The sequence below is a fragment of the Thalassophryne amazonica genome, chromosome 19 (genome assembly GCF_902500255.1).
Source record: "Thalassophryne amazonica chromosome 19, fThaAma1.1, whole genome shotgun sequence".
In the NCBI taxonomy this organism is placed as follows: domain Eukaryota; kingdom Metazoa; phylum Chordata; class Actinopteri; order Batrachoidiformes; family Batrachoididae; genus Thalassophryne; species Thalassophryne amazonica.
In genome coordinates this window covers 56,861,900-56,872,246 of record NC_047121.1, presented here as the reverse complement: position 1 = coordinate 56,872,246, position 10,347 = coordinate 56,861,900, and positions in this window count along the sequence as shown.

Here is a 10,347-nt window from a genome sequence, read left to right as displayed (position 1 = left end):
TGCACTCAAGCGCTGCTGTGTGTGGCAGGCAGGTTGATAACGACGTCAGTCTCGCGAGATCAACCGGCGCAGCGCCGTATAGTACCGCGAGAATTCACACAGCGGCAGCAGGCAGCAGATGACGCTGTTTATTCTGGAACACCTGTCCTGAAAGGGCTGCTCCGCGGGGGAGGAGCCACCGATGATTGACAGCACCTTCAGTTTTTTTGAAATCTGCAAATTCACAGCCAGTGAATTTGTGTCCAGTGTCCAGCCAAACAGTGTCCAGCCTGTTTGTGCCGCGTTCTTTAAGATGTTTTCTGAAGATAATAGTTTGATAATGTGGGCCTGACGTGCAAAACACATTTTAAATAAATCAACAGAAATCACGATATTTATTTATCAAGAAGCATTTTTTGAAAACATCACAAACTGTTGTTTGAGAACACACAATATTTTACAAAACATACAAAACACCAGTGTTTTATAATAGCATCAGTTTACAAAAGACACCATTTTACAAATTAATTGCTTTACAATCACATTTTACAAAACAGCACCAATTCACAAATACAGTAACATTTTACAAAATAATGGTGCTTTACAGTGACAGAATTTTACAAAACACATCACTTTACAAAATAATGTTGTATAATTACAACACCACCTTTTTGCAAAATGCCATTTCACATAAATAGAAACATTTTACAAGAAACAAGAGTATTTCACAGACAGAATTTTGCAAAACAGTGCAGTTTTACAAAGAGTGTTTTTTTTAACACAACAGCATTTTACAAACAATATTTTACAAAACACAACAGTATTTTAGAAACAGTGTTTAAAAACGCACAGGCAGTGATGGTGGGCAAGTGGTTAGTTCGTTTGGTTTCAGTGCAGAAGGTTTAAGGTTCGAACCCCACCTCTTCCACATTTCTCCATGTAATGTGGGGTTGTGTCAGCAAGGGCATCCGGTGTAAAATTTGTGTCAAATCAATATGCTGATCTGATGTGGTGACCCTGAGTGAAAATAAGGGAACACCTGAAGGAACCTACTATTTAAAAAAACACACAACAGCAACTCACATTCATGACATTTCATAAAACAGCAAAAGTTTTGCACATGTAATAAAATTTCAAAATCATAACAGAATCCAGTTGTCGGTGTAGATTCTGAGTTCTTGGTGACAGTGTTCAGGTGGATTTTGCATTTTCTGAGTTGCTATTTTGATGTGTAAAATGCTGTTTTGTAGCACTTCAGACCTGCGTCACATTTCATCTTGTGACAGACTGGCGTTCTGTCCAGGGTGAACCTGCCTCTTGCCCTGTGACCGGCCGCTAGCACAGACTCCAGCTCCAGCGTGACCCTTAATTGGAATAAGCAGGCATTGAAAATGAATGAATTAATTTGATATTGGTTAAAAACAGTATATTTTATTTGTTAGAGTTGTTGAAATCTTTTAAAGTGTAATCAGGTCCCCTGTCACACAGCTGTAGGTGTGGCTTTGTTTCTTTACATCACAGCTGTTACTCCTCACTGACTACAGGAACATTTAGAAAAGTCACAAATCTCTTTAAGGTTTGACTCAGGATGAGTTTCCTGCCTGATGTTTGTGTGTTATGTAGCTGGCGGAGCCGATGGTGGTGGCGCTCTAAAGAATCAGGATCGGGAGGTTGCAGCTGCTCACCCCTCCTCCTGTTCCTCCCTGCGCTCCTCGACGGCCTGCGCCACCTTTGCCCTGAGTTCCAGCTGTCGTGTGTTTTGAAAGGACCATTTGCAGCCTCCCGACACACAGTGAAGTAGCATTGTGGCAGAAGACAGCAGCCTCTCGTTGGACGTGGGCCACTGGCCAGAATTCTTCTCAGCTTGCTGCTTTTTTATGATATGAGTCTCGCTGTTACACAAGATGCTACTTTGGATGTGGATTGTCAAAATGAGGCACTGTTCTCTTCACATGTCCTTAATGTCCAGACTATGGTGGTCGATCGACTTATGATATAATTGAACTCCTTTTCTGTTTTTGTTTTGCATGTTTGACCATTCTTTCTTTGTTATTATTAGTTTGGCTGAAGCAGATGGTCGCCCCCCTGAGTCTGGTCTGCTTGAGGTGTTTTCCTCAAAAATGCCTCAGGGGGTTCTTCATTACCACTATTGCCACTGTGCTTGCTCAGAGGGGGTTGGTAAAGTTAGATCATACCCTTGTGATGTGCTTTGGGGCAACTTACAGTTATGTTCATAAGTTTACATACCCTGGCAGAATTTTTTGACCTTTGGCCATTTTTCAGAGAATATCAATGATAACACAAAAACTTTTTTTCCCTTCATGGTTAGTGGTTGTGTGAAGCCATTTATTGTCAAGCAACTGTGTTTGCTCTTTTTCAATCATAATGACCACAGAAACTACCCAAATGACCCTGATCAGAAGTTTACATACCCTGGTGATTTTGGCCTGATGACATGCACACAAGTTGACAAAAGCAGGTTTGAATGGCTACTAAGGGTAACCATCCTCACCTGTGATCTGTTTGCTTGTAATCAGTGTGTGTGTATATAAAAGGTCAGTGTGTTTCTGGGCTCCTGACAGACCCTTGTATCTTTCATCCAGTGCTGCACTGATATTTCTGGTTTCTGAGTCATAGAAAAAGCGAAATAATTGTCAAAGAATCTATGGAAAGAATATATGTAAAAAAAACAGGAAAGGGATATAAAAACATCAAAGAACTGAGAATGCCCATCATCAGTGTTAAAACTCTAAGAAGTGGAGAATGAGGGATGCCGTTGAAACCAAACCACAGTCAGGTAGACCAACAATAATTTCAGCAACAACTGCCAGGAAAAATGTTTGGGATGCAATGAAAAACCCACAGATAACTTCAACTGAAAAGCAGGACTCTCTGAAAAAAGAGGTGTGGCTGTTTCAAGATGTACAATAAGTAGGCACTTGAAGAAAAATGGGCTGCATGGTTGGGTCCCTAGAACAAAGATATTACTACGCAAATGCCACAAAGTATCCCAATTGCAATATGCCAAACAGCACAGAACAAAGTGATTTGGAGTGATAAGACCATAATTTATCTTTTTGGCCACAACCATAAATGTTATATTTGGAGAGGAGTCAACAAGGCTTGCGATGAAAGGTTCACTCTTCCTATTGTGAAGCATGGAGGTGGATCGCTGATGTTTTTGGGATGTGTGAGCTACAAAGGCACAGGAAATTTGGTCAAAATTGATGGCAGGAGAAATGCAGCATGTTATCAGAAAATACTGGAGCAAAATTTGAACCCATCAGCCCGGAAGTTGCACGTGGGACGTACTTGGACATTCCAACATGACAATGATCCAAAAGGCCAAGTCGACCTGTCACTGGCTACAGAAGAATAAAGTGAAGGTTCTGGAGTGGCCATCTCATTCTCCTGAGCTCCATATCATTGAGCCCTTCTGGGAGATCACAAATGTGCAGTTCATGCGAGACAGCCCAGGAATTTACAGGAACTGCAGGCTTTTGCCAAGAAGAATGGGCAGCTTTATCATCAGAGAAAATAACGAGCCTCATCCACAACAACCACAAAAGTACTGGGGTATGTAAACTTTTGATCAGCATCATTTGGGTAGTTTTTGCTGTCATATGATTTAAACAGAGTAAACACAGTTGTTTGACAGTAAATGGTTTCACAGAACCACTAACCATGAGTGAAAAAGTTTTTGTGTTGCCATTCATATTCTCTGAAAAATGGCCAAAAAATCTAAAATTTTGGCAGTGTATGTAAACTTATGAGCACAACTGTATGTTGTGATTTGGTGCTATATAAATAACATAAACTGAACTTGTTTTAGGGGCTATGTTATAGGGAATATTTGCCTGTTTTTTATTCCCCCACCCAGTGAAAGTTGGGGAGCATTATATTTACACCCCATCCGTCAATCCAGGCATCCATATGTAAACTTTTTATTTCCACACAATAACTAAAGAACACCTTATCTGATTGAAACCCATTTCTTGGTGGTGTATTGAGGAAGGATGGATTAAGGTTCTCCCCATCCCACCTCATGGGAAAATAAAAAGAAAATCTACAGCCTTTTTTCCTGTATTCAAGGCAATCTGGGAAACTAAATCCTGACTCTGTAGTCATTGTTTATAATACACGACTTTTATTTTAAATGCTAGAATGATTCTAATTTTGCATGCAGCAGCGTTCATTAAACAGCTTTTGTTTGTGCATAACATTTCTTACGTTTTATCACACTGCTGATCAGTGGCTGACCCTGCCCCCCCACAATCCGCCACTGGGATAAAGGCCCAGTCACCCACAGCAGTGCACTTACGAAAAGTCCTACCGAGACTGTTTCCACAAGGGTTACTCTTGTCTTCATGTCTTATTTGGGATCTGTGTAACACGGTTTAGGTAATCCAGGAGGCTTTTTTTATTATTGTTCTCCATTGGGCTCCACACAAAAGACAGAGGTTGTTGTTGGAGAACCTTTCCAGAGGCTGATGCCTTTAGCAGCGAAGGTCACGGGGTGCACAAACTCTACCAGCCTGATCACAGAGGTCCTTCCAACAGATAATATTAATAATCCTAATCCATATGCTCGCATTCCACCAGGACCATCATATTTTAGTCTCCAGATACCTGAATCCATTTAGGATAGATGATTTAAACTGTGATATTGGTTGTTGTAGGTACTCCAGAAGGAATTCTGGCTGCTCAGATCTTATTGGGCCATATCTTAAATTAGAGTGTCCATGCAGGAGGTGCGGTGTGGATAAGAATAGGACTGATGGTGTTTTCCTGGCCTTCCAGGCCAGCAGAGGAGGGGTGTTCACAGAGCCGGACAAAGCAGCGGTTGTGCCGGGAGACTGTGGCCTCAGAGAGGGAGGCTCAGCACGCTGAAGGTTCTCACACATAGAAAAAGATAGAAAAAGAGAATATGAGAGGGAGGAGGGGGGAGAGAGAGAGAGAGAGAGAGAGAGAAAACACTTCCTGGAGGTTCATTCTTCCTCTCTGCCATCATCAATGGCATTCCCCCCCTGACCCTCTCCTCTGTCAGACAAACAAAGGAGCCCACATTCCAGTGGAGTCTGACCGGCCAACCAGCACACCATCCAGCCACCGCGCTCCCCGCTGGACCCGAGCTGACATCAGGGATGAGGTTCACACACACACACACACACACACGCACGCACGCACGTGCACGCACGCACGCACACACACACACACACACACACACAGATCTGATTCATTCTTCAGCTGCAGGTCGGGGTTATAAATCAGCACAAATTTTGGCACATCAGACTGGCTCTCATGATGGGTCAGGTGGGTGCAGGTGTTGCATCACTAATGACAAAGGTTGTAAAAAAGTGAACTTTAATATGTCTAATGCTAAAAAATAGTGGACTTCTCCTTTAATCCAGCTAAGGCTGAAAAAGTGAATATATTCTTTAATATAAGGTTGTAAAATGTGACAGGTGTGGTGGTCAAGTGGTTAAAGCACTTGGTTTCAGTGCAGAAAGTTCCCAGTTCAAACCCCAACCCTCCCACATTTCTAATGTGGAGTTGCTGTTGTGTGGGCCGCTGAAGAGGAGGTACTGCTGGCCCACCACCACCAGAGGGCGCCCTGCCTGGAGTGCGGGCTCCAGGCACCAGAGGGCGCTGCCGCCGACGAAGGCTGCCAGGGTGACAGCTGTCACCCATTACTGGACACAGCTGACTGCACTCAGGACGGAGGTATATCAGCAGGACAGCGTCTCCACCTCAGTGCCGAGATATCGCCTTGAGATTAAGGTAACCTTCTCTGCAAGCTCATATTGAAGACTCTGATAAACCTTGGTAAACCTTTTCAGGACAGCTGACTACAGAAAGCTACTTGCTTGGATAAGTACTCACCTTTCCTGCTTCATTGTAACAAGAGGTGGAGGCGGCTTCTCCCCTCTCTGTCTACTGGGTGCTGTCGCACCCATACCTGTGTGTTTGTGCTCTTTCCCGCCAGCAGTACCGGATCCGACGAGCGGAGGCAGTGGCCACCTGGGAATTCGGGACTTGGCGGTTCCAGTACTTCTGGGGTTCGGTGGCAGAGGAAATCTGGGTGGTTCCGGTTCGACTAGGACGGACGCCTCCTACCTTCGAGCCTGCCCACACGACACCAGCAGATTTCGGCTTCAAACTCCAAATTATTAATTGTTGTATTGGTTGTGCTCTTTTCACAACAGTAAAACTTGTTATTCACCTTTCTCCATTGTCCGTTCATTGCGCCCCCTGTTGTGGGTCCGTGTACCTACACTTTCACAACAGGATATCTCGGCCAGCGTCATGGATCCCGAGGGGCGTCAACCGGCTGTTGAACGGCCAATGGAAGAACAGGGCGCAGCGGCGGCTTCGGGAGGGGTAGTCGGTGAGTTGCAGCGGATCCTCACCGCTTTCACCACTCGGATCGATTTCATGACCGAGCAGCACGTTCTCCTAAACCGCAGGGTGGAGGCTCTCGCCGCACAAGTGGAAGCGCGCCCTCCGGGCGCCGCTGCGGCTCTCCCTCCCGAGGACCCTGCGTGTGAGAATGACGTTCCACTGGTCGTTCAACGGTCCCTTCCTCCGTCCCCAGAAGCATACATAAGCCCTCCAGAACCGTACGACGGCTGTGTGGAGACGTGCGTGGACTTCCTTATGCAATGTTCGCTCGTCTTCGCTCAGCGTCCCGTGATGTACGCAGCTGATGCTAGCAGGGTAGCTTATGTGATAAATCTGCTTCGCGGGGAGGCACGCGCTTGGGCTACAGCGCTCTGGGAGCAGAACTCACGGCTCCTTCAGTCATACGCCGGGTTTGTACGGGAGCTCAGAACGGTGTTCGATCATCCCAACAGAGGAGAGTCCGCTTCAACCGCATTACTGTCCATACGACAGGGACGTCGGAGCGCAGCTGCCTATGCAGTCGCCTTCCGCATCGCGGCAGCGAGATCCGGCTGGAATAGCACTGCCCTCCGCGCTGCCTTTGTAAATGGATTGTCTCTGGTCCTAAAAGAGCACCTGGTGGCTAAAGACGAACCGCGGGATTTAGATGGGCTCATTGATCTGGTCATACGGCTTGACAACCGGTTAGAAGAACGTCGCCGGGAGCGAGGCGAAGGGCGTGGCCAGGCACGCGTCGTCCCTCTCCCTTCCGGTTCCGATCGAGCACCGCCTTCCCCACGCTCCACAGCCCCTGCGCTCCGTGGGGTCACAGCTCCCCCTACTGACGAAGCTAGGGACACGAGTAGGGCAACATTTAGGGCACCAGATGCACAGAGGAGATGGACCCACGGAGCGTGTCTTGTTTGTGGTTCAATAGAGCACCATGTGAGAGACTGCCCCGAGCGGTCAAACGCCAAATGCCCGCCCCTAGAGACTGGGCCAGGGGTGGGTCAAAACATTCACGTGGGACACACCCACATTGCTACACGACTCCCAGTCACGATCCTGTATGAGGATTCTACCCTGAAGGCCCCAGCACTGGTGGACACGGGCTCTGAGGGGAATCTGCTTGACAGCAGATGGGCCAGGGAGATAGGGCTCCCTCTGGTGGCTCTTACCTCGCCTGTGCAGGTTCGGGCACTAGATGGCTCCCTACTCCCACCAATCACGCACAAGACACCTCCAGTAACTCTGGTGGTGTCAGGTAACCACCGGGAGGTGATCGAGTTCTTCGTGACTCAGGCCACCTCCCGTGTGGTTTTAGGGTTTCCATGGATGCTGAAGCACAATCCCCGGATTGATTGGCCGTCCGGGGTAGTGGTACAGTGGAGCGAAACCTGCCATCGGGAGTGTCTCGGTTCCTCGGTTCCTCCTGGCTCCCAAGCTAAGGAGGAGGTCCGAGTCCCGCCCAATCTGAAGGCGGTGCCAGCGGAGTACCATGACCTCGCTGACGTGTTCAGCAAGGATCTGGCCCTCACGCTACCTCCCCACCGCCCGTATGATTGTGCCATTGATTTGGTTCCAGGCAGTGAGTTTCCGTCCAGTAGGCTGTACAACCTCTCACGGCCGGAACGCGAATCCATGGAGACCTACATCCGGGACTCATTAGCTGCCGGGTTGATCCGGAATTCCACCTCACCGATGGGCGCAGGTTTCTTTTTTGTGGGTAAAAAGGATGGCGGGCTTCGTCCATGCATTGATTATAGGGGGTTGAACGAGATCACGGTTCGCAATCGATACCCGTTGCCCTTGTTAGATTCGGTGTTCACCCCCCTGCATGGAGCCAAGATGTTCACCAAGCTGGATCTTAGGAATGCGTATCATTTGGTTCGGATTCGGAAGGGAGACGAATGGAAGACGGCATTCAACACCCCCTTAGGTCATTTTGAGTACCTGGTCATGCCGTTCGGTCTCACTAATGCTCCCGCGACCTTCCAAGCGTTGGTAAACGATGTCTTGCGGGACTTCCTGCACCGGTTTGTCTTCGTATATCTAGACGATATACTCATCTTTTCCCCGGATCCTGAGACTCATGTCCGGCATGTCCGTCAGGTCCTGCAGCGGTTGTTGGAGAACCGTCTGTTTGTGAAGGGCGAGAAGTGTGAGTTCCACCGCACTTCTTTGTCCTTCCTGGGGTTTATCATCTCCTCTAACTCCGTCGCCCCGGATCCGGCCAAGGTTGCGGCGGTGAGAGATTGGCCCCAACCCACTAGCCGTAGGAAGCTGCAACAGTTCCTCGGCTTCGCTAATTTCTACAGGAGGTTCATCAAGGGCTACAGTCAGGTAGTTAGCCCCCTGACAGCCCTGACCTCTCCAAAAGTTCCCTTCACCTGGTCGGACCGGTGCGAGGCCGCGTTCAAGGAGTTGAAATGGCGCTTCTCGTCTGCACCAGTTCTGGTGCAGCCCGATCCTAGCCGCCAGTTAGTGGTTGAAGTGGATGCCTCGGACTCAGGGATAGGAGCGGTGCTCTCCCAGAGCGGGAAGACCGATAAGGTCCTTCACCCGTGTGCCTATTTTTCTCGCAGGTTGACCCCCGCTGAACGGAATTATGACGTCGGCAATCGGGAACTCCTTGCTGTGAAAGAGGCCCTCGAAGAGTGGAGACATCTGTTGGAGGGAACAGCCGTGCCATTCACGGTTTTCACTGACCATCGGAACCTGGAGTACATCAGGACCGCTAAGCGTCTGAACCCCAGGCAAGCCCGCTGGTCATTGTTCTTTGGCCGTTTTGACTTCCGGATTACCTACCGCCCCGGGACCAAGAACCAGCGATCGGATGCATTGTCCCGGGTGCACGAAGAGGAGGTCAGAACGGAACCGTCGGATCCCCCGGATCCCATCATCCCGGAGTCCGCTATCGTGGCCGCCCTCACCTGGGACGTGGAGAAGACCGTCCGGGAGGCCCTGACCCGTGTCCCGGACCCCGGAAACGGACCAAAGAACAAACTATACGTCCCACCAGAGGCCAGGGCCGCAGTCCTAGACTTCTGTCACGGTTCTAAGCTCTCCTGTCACCCAGGGGTGCGAAGGACCGTGGCAGTCGTCCGGCAACGCTTCTGGTGGGCATCCCTGGAGACCGACGTCCGGGACTACGTCCAGGCTTGTACCACCTGCGCCAGGGGCAAGGCCAATCACCAGAAGACCTCAGGGCAGCTACAGCCACTGCCCGTGCCTCATCGCCCCTGGTCCCACATCGGCCTGGACTTCGTCACGGGTCTCCCGCCGTCCCAGGGAAACACCGTCGTCTTCACGATAGTGGACCGTTTCTCCAAGGCGGCCCACTTCGTGGCCCTCCCGAAGCTCCCTACGGCCCAGGAGACAGCGGACCTCCTGGTCCACCACGTCGTCCGTCTGCATGGCATACCATCAGACATCGTCTCCGATCGCGGTCCCCAGTTCACCTCACATGTCTGGAGGAGCTTCTGCCGGGAACTGGGGGCCTCGGTCAGCCTTTCGTCCGGGTACCACCCCCAGACCAACGGGCAAGCAGAGCGGGCCAACCAAGAATTGGAGCAGACACTACGCTGTGTGACAGCCGCGCACCCGACGGCCTGGAGTACCCACCTGGCCTGGATCGAGTACGCCCACAACAGCCAAGTGTCATCAGCCACCGGCCTCTCCCCGTTTGAGGTGTGCTTGGGGTATCAGCCCCCCTTGTTTCCGGTGGTCGAGGGAGAGGTCGGTGTGCCCTCGGTCCAGGCCCACCTACGGAAGTGCCGTCGGGTGTGGCGTGCTGCCCGCTCTGCTTTGTTGAAGGCCCGGACGAGGGCGAAGAAACATGCAGACCGGCGGCGGGCCCCGGCCCCCACGTATCGTCCTGGGCAGGAAGTGTGGTTGTCCACCAAGGACATTCCCCTTCAAGTGGACTCCCCCAAGCTCCAAGAACGATACATCGGTCCCTTCAAGGTCCTCAAAGTCATCAATCCC